At 43.3% G+C, this 12,002-nt stretch overlaps 1 long non-coding RNA gene across 1 annotated transcript; it reads left to right on the forward strand.

The window, feature by feature from the left end:
• The first annotated feature begins 774 nt into the window (after window positions 1–774).
• Window positions 775–4,102, forward strand: LOC135093354 (uncharacterized). The gene is made up of 2 exons (XR_010263321.1): window positions 775–1,747; window positions 2,093–4,102. It is a non-coding gene; the product is annotated as an uncharacterized LOC135093354 (long non-coding RNA).
• The last annotated feature ends 7,900 nt before the right edge of the window (window positions 4,103–12,002 follow it).

The raw sequence follows: 12,002 nt of genomic DNA on the forward strand, positions 1-12,002 counted from the left end.
CACTGTGGCGCTCTTTATCTGCACACTGCGGCATGCAACGCTCCTGCTACAGTGAATGATAAGCTGTTTTGTTGTGTTAATGTAACAGACAGCCTGGCAGATAGTGAGTACTGTGGTAACTACTTGTACTGTTATTGTGGTTTTTCATCTCTTCACAATGTAATACTGTGACTCATGAAGTGTTGTATTTATTGCCAGGCTGTCATTATACTTACTGCATGGAAATATTTTCATCTTCATTCATGTTATTGCTGAGTGGCCAAATGTTTGCAAGGAAATACAGTATGCCAGTCACAACACAACACAGGGGAGGGTTCCCACAAGCTGCTCAAGACCCAAGGATCGCTGACCGCTTTAGAGCTCCTTGACCTTATCTACTATTTATTATTTGTTCTCCATGACTGTTACTCCCACAGCACTCCACAGTACCACAGCTGATCTAATTATCCTTGTGAGAATGAACACTCACATTAAAATGGACAGCAGTAACTCTTACTGAACTTTCGGCGCGGCATATCCACAGACAGGGAAGTGCTGTATTCAAATATATCTTCTTTACTCCTAGCCATGTAGGGCTCAGCGGAGAAAGTGGCGGTCTTGGCAACTCTAAGTGTGGGACGCCATGATTGAAACCTGAGACTAAACACATTAATACATAATGTATTAATAAAATAATTATAATACACAGCAGTTCTTCTTTAATACATATTGCGGTGTGAACACAATATGGGGAAATAGGCTAACTTTGCAAAAATTATGTTGGGCCCTCGTGGCTCAGTGGTAGAGTGATGAACTTTAAGATTGGTGTGAGGGAAGCATGGGTTCGAACCCCACTCGGAACTTACAAAAAACTTCAAAGAGCATCCACTGCATCATCATGTGTGCTTAAAAACACACAACACGGTGATGGAGCTGCCCAGGGGAGTAGGGGAGGTGAGTGCGCAGCACCTCCCCAACCTCCCCAACCTTCCCCACCTTTGTCCCACCCCTTGTCCCACCATAAAAAGTAGATTCACTGACCACCAATTTGATTCCTTCAGCAACATGAGGATACACCAGACTTCCTTGATTATTTACCCATACCATACTTATCATGATTATCCCATACCTTGTCTCACCTGCAGCAGGAACATCAGGAGCAGCAGGAATATTAGTAGCAGCAGGAGCAGCAGGTGAGTGCACAACACCTCCTTACCCTTCCCATACTTATCCCATCCTTTGTCTCAACAACACAGCAGAAACATCAGGAGCAGCAAGTGAGTAGTGAACAGCATTTACTTACCCGCCCCATACTGATCCCACCCCTTGTCTCACCCACAACAGGAACAAAAGGAACATCAGGACTAGCAGGAGCAGCAGGAACAACATCAGGACTAGCAGGAGCAGCAGGAACATCATTAGCAGCAGGAAAACCAGGAGCAGCAGGAACATCAGGAGAAACAGGAACATCCACAGGTGAGTGCACAACACCTCCCTACCCTTCCCAGACTTATCCCATCCCTTGTTTCATCCACAGCCAGAACATCAGAAGCAGCAGGAGCAGCAGATACAAAAGGAGCATCAGGAGCAGCAGGTGAGTGCACAACTCCTCCCTACCCTTCCCATCCCTTGTCTCACCCACAGCAGGTACAGCAGGAACATCAGGAGCACCAGGAACAGCAGGACCAGCGGATACAGCAAGAAAATTAGGAGCAGTAAGAACGTCAGGTGCAGCAGGAAAATCAAGACCAATCAATAGGAGCAGCAGGTGAGTGCATAAAACATTTCTCTTCCATTGCTTATCATATCCATAGTCTCACCCACAGCAGGAAAAGCAGAAACATCAGGAACAGCTGGAGCAGCAGGAACATCAGGAGTAACAGGAACATCAGGAGTAACAGGAACATAAGAAGCAGCAGGAGCAGCAGGTGAGTGCACAACACCTTCCCCTACCCTTACTTATCCCATCCCTTGTTTCACCTACAGCAGGAGCAGCAGATACAACAGGAACGTCAGAAGAAACGGGAATTTCAGCAGCAGCGGGAACAGCAGGTGAATGCACAATACCTCTATACCTTCCCCATACTTAACCCATCCCTTCTCTCACTCACAGGAACAGCAGGGGCATCAGGAACACAGGGAACAGCAGGTAAAGCAACAACATCAGAAGCAGCAGGAACATCAGGAGCAGCAGGTGAGTGCGCAACACCTCCCCACACATCCCATACTTATCCCATCCCTTGTCTCACCCACTGCAGGTACAGCAGGAACATAAGGAGAAGCAGGAACAGCAGGAGCATTAGATACAGCACCAACAACAGAAGCAGCAAGAACTTCAGGTGCAGCAGGAACATCAGGACCACTAGGAGCAGCAGGTGAGTGCACAACACCTCCCTACCCTTCCCATACTTATCACATCCACTTTCTCACCCACAGCAAGAACAGAAGGGCAGCAGATACAGCAGGAAAGTAAGGAGCAGTATGAGCAGCAGGAACATCAGGAAGATCAGCAGCAGCAGTAACATCAGGAGCAGCAGGAACATCAGGAGCAGCAGGAACATCAGGAGCAGCAGGAACATCAGGAGCAGCAGTAACATCAGGAGCAGCAGGAACATCAGGAGCAGCAGGAAGATCAGGAGCAGCAGGAACATCAGGAGCAGCAGTAACATCAGGAGCAACAGGAATATCAGGAGCAGCAGGAACATCAGGAGCAACATGAGCAGCAGGTGAGTGCAAAACACCTCCTTACCTTTCCCATACTTATCCCATCATTTGTCTCACCCACAGCAGGTACAGCAGGAACAGCAGGAGCAGCAGATAAAACAAGAACATTAGGAACTGCAGGAGTAGCAGGTGAGTGCTCAACACCTCCTTACCCTTACCATACTCATCCCATCCTTTGTCTCACCAACAAAGCAGGTACACAGGAACATCAGGAGCACCAGGGAAAGCAGGAGAAATAGATACAGAGGGAGCATCAGGAGCAGCAGTGAAAGCAGGAGCAGCAGATACAGCAGGAACATCACGAGGAGCAGGAACAGCAGAAGCAACAGATACATCAAGAACATCAGGAGCAGCAGGAGTAGGTGAGTACACAGTACCTTAACCTTCCAATACTTATCCCATCCCTTGTCTTACCCACAATAGGAAAAGCAGGAACATCACGAGCAGCAGGAACATCAGGAGAAACAGGAACATCAGGATCAGCAGGAGCAGCAGGTGAGTGCACAACAACTCCGTAACCTTTCCATACTTATCCAATCCCTTATCTCCCTCAGCAGATACAGTAGGGGCAGCAGCAACATAAGGAGCAGCACGAACATCAGGAACAGCAGGAGCAGTAGGAATATAAGTAGCAACAAGAACAGCAGGAGCAGCAGGTGAGTGCACAGCACCTCCCTACCATTCCTATGCTTATCCCATCCCTTGTCTCTCCCACAGCAGGTACATCAGGAGCAGCAGGAACATCACGAGCAGCAGGAACAGCAGGTTCAGCAGTTAACACAGGAGAAGCAGGTGAGCACACAACACTTCCCTACCATTCCCATAATCATCCCATTCCTTGTCTCACCCACAACAGGAGGAGGAGCAGCAGGAGCAGCAGTTTCAGGAGCATCAGGTGAGTGTGCCCTACCCTCTCCATACTTATCCCATCCCTTGTCTCACCCACTGAACGTACAGCAGCAGGTGAGGGCGTCACATAACCCTGCCTTCCCTACTTCCAATCCCATCTCTTGTCGCAACAAGAGCATCGTAAATAGGAACAGTAGGAACAGCAGGAAGAGCAAGAGTACTAGGTGAGAGCTAAACACCTCCCTGCCTTCCCCACCACTATTCCATCCCTTGTCCCAGCAGGAGCATCACAACCAAGAGCAGCAGGTACAGCAGCAGCAGTAGGATCATCAAGAGCAGCAGGTACTGCAGGAGCACACATCAGGAGTAGCAGAAACAGCAGGTACGAAAGGAGGTACAGCAGCAGCAGCAGCACCCCCACAAACAGCAGCAGCAGATAAAGCAGATGTAGCAGCACCAGCAGCAGATGCAATAGCAGACGCAAGAGCAGCAGCAGCAGCATCAGATGCTTTTCTCCTCTTTCTCCTCCTCCTCCTCCTGGTTCTTCTCTTCCTTCTCCGTCTCGCCGCTCGCCTGAGTACTTAATGGAACTCCCCTTCAACCTTTAACCTATATATATATATATATATATATATATAGAGAGAGAGAGAGAGAGAGAGAGAGAGAGAGAGAGAGAGAGAGAGAGAGAGAGAGAGAGAGAGAGAGAGAGAGAGAGAGAGAGAGAGAGAGAGAGAGAGAGAGAGATATGAATAGGCCACACAGACATATGGAAGGAACATGGGCAGAGCATAGCTAGGGGATGGAGGACAGAGATATGGAGGAGGAATGGAAGACGAGGACAGTTTCGAAAGATTCACAATAATACTTTTTCTGATCGTATCCTACATTAGAGGAATACATCCTACAGTAACTCTCTTTGTTTAATGGAATGTTACCGAAAGAATGACGACCTCTTTCTTACTTAGGATTTTTGCCACACAAACCAGGTACGTCAACCACAAAGCTTCCATTCAACACTAAATTCCCTCCCTTTCTCAATTTCTCTCGCATTTCACGTCATTCTTTACCTTCTCGTACTTGTTCTTTTTTTCTTTTGGTTCTTTTCTTTGTCTACATTTTCCTTCCTCTTTTTTTCTTTGTTTGCTTGAGTGCCTTTTTTTTTTCAGTCGCATCTTCTCAACTTCATTTTCCTTGAACTCACTTTACGGCATTCAGTTCGCTTTTCTTGTTGATCACGCTGCAACACAACTGTCACTCTTCACTTTCTTTGCGTAAATTTTTATTCAGAACTTTCTTTTTTCTCCCTTTTTGTTATGAATTTTCCTTCACCATTCGCATGCATGCCGCACCATAACCTTCAGCTGACCCATCCTAACAACACGAGGAACAAGAAGCGCAAATGGGGAGAAACTTTGGAAAGGGGAAAAATGGTGAGCCACTCACTTTCCTCTATCTTCGCACACTTAATGGCAGGAATAAAGAAGTGCAGGTGACGGGAATGAGTGCTGGCGTAAAAAAGTACACCGTCGTCTACAGCATAACAAGCCTTCCAAGTACGTCCTTCTGTAGATTAGCAGCGAGACCGAGTACTGCAGTGTCTTGGGGGTAAAAATTACGGAGTACTAACGGTGAAACTTTACGAGGCTTATCAGGAGGTCGGGAGGGAGAAAGAAGGAAGTGGGAGGGAGGGAAGTGCACCTTAATAACTGTACAGGTGAGTGAAGATACAAGATGATAAAGGAGGGGAGGTGGGAAACAAAGGTATACTTACAATATGTGAAATTATATTGGAAAAAAAGTAGAAGCTAAGGTGATGGATGGCACATACGGAACGCTGGAGGGGGAAGGGAGAAGGGAGGAGCGCGTCACGTTCAGAGAAGTGTAGTCATCGCGGTTGGGTGTGAAGCACTGGTGGGGACAACGATGGATGGTGGACGATGGGCGGTACTGGACGTGTATCGGATGATTAACTTTAACGGGCAGTGAACAGTTGGAGGAGGGCAGCTGGCGTCGGTGGTCCTGGTGCACTATATCATGAAAGTTAACGGGCGGTTGAGAGCGGCGGGAAAACTTGGACTCGGTGTCAGGGCGAGGGACACTAATTTGTCGCTATTGTCTCTGCCAGTATGACGACTCTTCCTCATTTCGATAGTCTGGCATGTTTACTTAGTGATGTAACCGCCTCACGATTCTTTCCTTCCCTGTATCTCTTCTTAGTTTTCTTTCCCGATAGATGCATTTATTGTTGCTATGACAGACAGTCAAAGTCCTGGTAAACCTGCACTCACCAATCCACAGCAATTTATCAATGGTCTTGCTCCATCTCAACATCCCATCTACTCACACAATCAAGACTACAAATCTTTTTTGTCATTTGATATGCAATTTTCTTTATAGGAATAACAAAATATCTAAATTTGTTGCGATTTTTCTTTGGGTTCTAATCTTATTTTTGAACAGGCCACAAAAATTAATCTTCAGCATCTTCCATCAGGTTCACATACAATTCCAAGAAATTATTCTGTCACATGTAGTAATACCCAAATGTTCATTGTTCCTAGTCACTGAATGTGCTTGCACTAAGTATCACCAAATATTTCCTAATTCCTGTCACACCAGATTATCTCAATGAAAAAAGTGTGCTGTTTCGTCTCAGTTGCTTTCCTCATAATTAATTTATGAGACTGCAGGTATCGCAGCCCCATTTATTTTATCTACTGGAGTAAATGTCTTTACATTTCAAGACTATGAGAATTCGAAATATCATGTGTGTGTCAAGTCTTCCTATTTTTATATTTATTTCATGAAACTGTGCATGTCATGGAGTCAGTGCATGTGAAAGTGTTGTGAGTATTTCCAAGTATTATATGCCACGATTTTACAGTTCTTCTTTAGCTTTTGGAACTGTATAAATCGATTTTTATATTTTTTCTCATGTTTTACTCTTTTTCTATCCTCCTGAAGCAAATACTTATTGAATTGTCTCGTGCCAGTAGTATTTATTTATTTTTTTATTTTTTTATCAAAGGAAAGATCATTGTTTTTTTAAATATTGATAATATGTAAATTGTAGGAATGTATAATTTCATACAAATTTTTTTTTTTTTTCAGGGAGGTGGCAGTGCAGGTCTGTTAGAAGCAAAAGAAAAAAAAGGGTGGGGTGGGGTGGGGTGTCATATAAGATAGTTTAGGAACCACTAATGTAGAGGTAAGAGCCTTCTTCGTTCTCTACAGAGAGACTGCAGCTGGTCTTCTGCAGGACTTATTGATGTTTTGGTAAGAGCCTTCTTCGTTCTCTACAGAGAGACTGCAGCTGGTCTTCTGCAGGACTTACTGATGTTTTGTATTCTTTTGAAATAATTTTTATTCCACCAGCATGATATTATTATTATTATTATTATTTATTCATTTATTTTTTTAGATTTCATTCTCTTCTTTGAATAAGTATAACTTGTTTACAGTCACCACACCTTTGTTTTACCTGTTTTAGGGTAGCTATTTGTTATTAGACGATAAATTATAAGTGCGAGGGTCTCATGGTGTGGTTATGTCGGCGACTTCAAACATATATTTACGGCTGTAGAAGCAAGGTCACGGTGAAATCCACCATGTGATACTTTTCGCCATGCAAGACATGTTCATGGCAGCGTTGCACTGACTGCTACTATTGGCCGGATCGACGGGATGCTGTCCGTGTTGGTAAGCTATGCAGCACATGACGTGATACTGACGAGTGAAGCAGCAATACCTTCATCATAATGGATGTCAGCCTGAGTTCACTTTCGAATCCTTGCCGTACGTTTGATGAGTGAGACCGCTTTCTTAAGTCCGTCGGTGGCAGTCGACTGAAGATTCCTGAGTACAAATAACTCGTGAAACCTCTCAGCGCTAGGTGAACGCGCGGTGCTACAGTAAGTCTGAGTCAGTCCAGTGCTACGCTCAGTCGATTTAACTTGTCTATACATGTCTTTACACTACACGACATTTTTCCTGTGTCCATGAACGGCCACTCTTTGATCATACATTTGAATCTTGTTGGTTCTGGATGTAAAAACTCCACCAGGCTCGACGACTTCGCCCGCTTGGATGTATGGATGCATCCTCTGCGTAAGGCACGCTTTTCATCATATGACATCCTCCACAAAGTTTTTAAAGGTATTAACGTAATAGTTTCCCATCTGATCCTTATCTAACATCGTCATAGAATATTTTCTGATACAGCTTGATAAATCAGTCCTCACAATACCGACAGCAACGTTTAATAAAATAATTTAATATCGATCATTAACTGGCGAAACGAACTCAGCTAGCGGTGACGTTCGCTTGAACCCCAATATAAAATTTTCGGTATTAAAATGTATTAGCGGCCGCCTATGGTCAAGCACTAAAAACTCCCAGAAGGAGGAGGAGGAGGAGGAGGAGGAGAGGAAGAGGAAGAAGAAAAGGAAAAGGAGAAGGGGAGGAAGGAGGTGGAGGAACAACAACAACAACAACAACAACAACAACAACAACAACAACATTAACAACAACAACAATAACGACGACGGCGGTGGCGGAGGCGGCATAGATGACAAATTGACATTAACCACCACAATGAGGACGACAATTAGCATGAGGTGAGGAAAAGAGAAAAGTGGGGAAAGTATCATCACCACAATCACTACTGCTACTACAACTACTGCTACTAACAATAATAATAATAGGAATAATGATGATAATAATAATAGTGATAATAATAATAATAATAATAATAATAATAATAATAATAATAATAATAATAATAATGATAATAATAATAATAATAATAATAATAATAATAATAATAATAATAACAACAACAACAACAACAACAACAACAACACCAACAACAACAAAACTAGTCTAGTAGCAGCAGCAGTTCTACATCTACCACTACTACTGGTGGAACTACTGCTACTACTAACGCCACAACCACATGCAGAGTGCAAGTCTTAATGTCAGGAGATGCCAAGACTCTACGGGGAAGGAGCGCAGGTTTTCAGTAAGGAGGAGCAAGCGTGCGAACTCGTGGCGAAGCAGTTGAGGACGGATGACGAAAAGCTGCAGTGAAGAAATAAAATAATCAATAAATATACAAATGAATAAATGAACGAATAAATAAAAGGAAAAAGAAAAAAATATCGAGAATAATAACGTGATACATACGCACACACGCTTCGGAAACTAAACACCGAGGACGTGGTGGCTTCAGGGACTAAAATTAATTACCAGTCACGAATGATATGCAGTGTTAGTGTATGCCGCCAGATTGTTTCATCATAAGGGACTCTTGCTCCCTCCTCCCCTCTCTCTCTTCTCTCTCTCTCTCTCTCTCTCCTCTCTCTCTCTCTCTCTCTCTCTCTCTCTCTCTCTCTCTCTCTCTCTCTCTCTCTCTCTCTCTCTCTCTCTCTCTCTCTCTCTCTCTCTCTCTCTCTCTCTCTCTCTCTCTCTCCTCTCTCTCTCTCTCCTCTCTCTCTCTCTCTCTCTCTCTCTCTCTCTCTCTCATAGGAATGAATACAATTAATAATCTATATACACAATGCAAAACAGACCACCCCTTATATAAAAACTATGAAAAAAAATCAATAATAATTAATAAAAAACATCGCAAGTCCTTTTATTAACAGAAATGAGGAAGAAAGGTGGCTCAGAAAATTATCAGCAAGAAAAGTTTACGTTAGGAGGAGGAATAAGGAAAACAAAAAAGCTACTTTGCTTTCTTAAGGAATACTGCAATTATCCCGATTATCGCTGCTCAGTAAGGAAAGTTTACATGCGTTACAAGAAGGAAGAGGGAAAACAAAATTATTCATGTTGTTTGGAAGGAATACTTCAATTATATACGTAGATAACCGCCACTCAGGGAAGGAAAGTTTATGGTAAAAGGAAGAAGGGAAAACGAGATTAGCTATGTTGTCTCGAGGGTATTGCATGACTCTTGCGTGAAAATGTTGCCATCATGCATGAACGCTGAGGACATATTCTGATACGCTCACCACGACTATTTTCAAAGGCCACAGAGATGATTAATCAAGTTCTCAAGAGTGTCTGTTCGATTAATAATGTAGAAATTTTGTTAATCTGTCACTGGAACTATAAAAGGACCCTTAAAAAGTGTGAAAATGTTAACTAGAGCTTTTCAGTTTAGTATAGATGCAGCGTACAAGTGTTTCAGAATAAGCTCTAAGGTATAGCGAAACTACAGGTAAAGAAACAACCTGTTTGTGCAGTTAACAAAATCACTCAAAATGAATGACATATTTGTATTCACCCTTATCTGAAAGAAATCACCTGGCCCATACACAGTAAGATCCCCACCCAAGGCGATAAGAAACACTCTTTGGATCTGAATACATAAGAACAAAATTACAGCAGATATAAAAAAAAAATAAATAAATTAAATTAAACGTTTTTTACCCAATTTTCTCTCATTACGTTATCCACTGGCTTTCATTAATACATTCATACATAGTACAAAAAAATCACTATAATTTAGAAGAGAAGGAAAGGACAATAGGAAAGCGTGTGGTGGTGGTGGTGGTGGTGGTGGCGGTGGTGGTGGTGGTGAGCAAAACTTGATGAGGCGTTAAAAAAAAATATCCATCTCTTATCAGTACCACTGACAAACTGAACACAGAAGGCAGCATCCAAGACGGGAAGGAGACTACAGGAACGCTTCTCCTTCCACCACCACCACCACCACCAACACCACCATCAACACCACCAACACCAACACTTTCTATTTTCTCTAACGGAGCATCGTTATTTTTTCCTTTACATCTTTTCCCTTTCCAACAAATAAAAAAACGTCATCAGGAATGCAACCAAGCAAGTTCCCTGTGTTCCTACCATTATCACTCAGTCTCTTGTTCGTTTCCATCAAGATTGGCCACAACATTCCCAGTCTTGCAACGTCTGTTTCAGTATCCATTGGTAATTGTTCATCTTTTATCACTCACTTTCTTTGCATAAGATTCACTGAGCTCTCGGTTTAGTTTGTGTAGCAAAGAATATAACAAAGCTGGAATAAGCAAAATCCTCAGTGTCTAGTGGTAGACAAATGGAATATACTCAATAATGTGTTGAATCTTTAGGGAGCTTCAAATAAAGATTGAATAAATACATGGATGGTGATGATAAGTGGAGATAAGTAGGTATGCTTCATAAAGGGAATGCCACGTGCAGGCCAGGTGGTTTCTTGCAGGTTCCCGTATTTTCTTATGTTACTATGTTCTAAACATGACACCTTCCCCGCCTACAAAGACTGAAGTGGGGTACTGAGCAGAAGCAGTGAAAGGTGGATGCGAAGGACGCCACCCACTCTGGCAAGGATTTTTTTCCTTATAGATTCAGGACGGTCATTAAATACTGAGGTAACACAAGAACAAGAAGGACGTCGTGGCTTGAGGCTATACAGAGTTGCTAGTTCCTAGGGTATGTGATTTTAGTCTATACCACTAAAATATCTGATGATAACGGAATGATCTCTCTCTCTCTCTCTCTCTCTCTCTCTCTCTCTCTCTCTCTCTCTCTCTCTCTCTCTCTCTCTCTCTCTCTCTCTCTCTCTCTCTCTCTCTCTCTCTCTCTATATATATATATATATATATATATATATATATATATATATATATATATATATATATATATATATATATATATATATATATATATATATATATATATATATACCAGCAGCAGCATAACGGGGGTGGCGTTAGCACAGAGAACATTACAGGGAAAGTGTCACCGGGGAGATGAGGAGCAGCAGCGGCGGACGGGATGTGAGGCAAGAGAGGGGGGGGATCTCTGAGCAGGGACGTGTGGGAATTACGGATGAACGTTTTGCGTGACTGGAGGCCTTGTGTGTGTGTGTGTGTGTGTGTGTGTGTGTGTGTGTGTGTGTGTGTGTGTGCCTGGTTTGCGATTCTATAACTAACAATTCTACTTAATGGAAAACTACTTTTTCGTGGTGATGAGGGTTGAGTATTCCAGTTATAAGAGTCAAATGAAGCAGGTGCAATCATACAACGCACGTCCATCGAGATGAATCAGAGCAAATGTGTTCCCACGTCAAGACACCTCAAACCAGCCAGAATGGTGTGGTACTGGCCTAACCCATCCCCATTAGGTCCCCACAGCTCCCCACAAGTCCCCACAGCTCCTCCACGGACCCCCACAGGAGCCTCACAGCCGACGCAGATGAGTGAGGCCAGGAGGGTGTTTTGGCATGCGGTGGAATGAGTGAGATTGATGATGGTGCTACAACTAACAATACGCTGCTACCGGCCAGAGTAGAATTGTTCTAAGGACCCCACTGCGAGAGTCGGGAAGCAGCTCCCATGTAGCTCCCTTAATATTTGTACAGCGGTAGCCGCCCTGATTTGCCACCCAGAGCACTGTGAAATGTCGTCTGCATGGGCACTTAGAAGAAG

The sequence above is a fragment of the Scylla paramamosain genome, chromosome 42, assembly GCF_035594125.1.
Source record: "Scylla paramamosain isolate STU-SP2022 chromosome 42, ASM3559412v1, whole genome shotgun sequence".
NCBI classification, from domain to species: domain Eukaryota; kingdom Metazoa; phylum Arthropoda; class Malacostraca; order Decapoda; family Portunidae; genus Scylla; species Scylla paramamosain.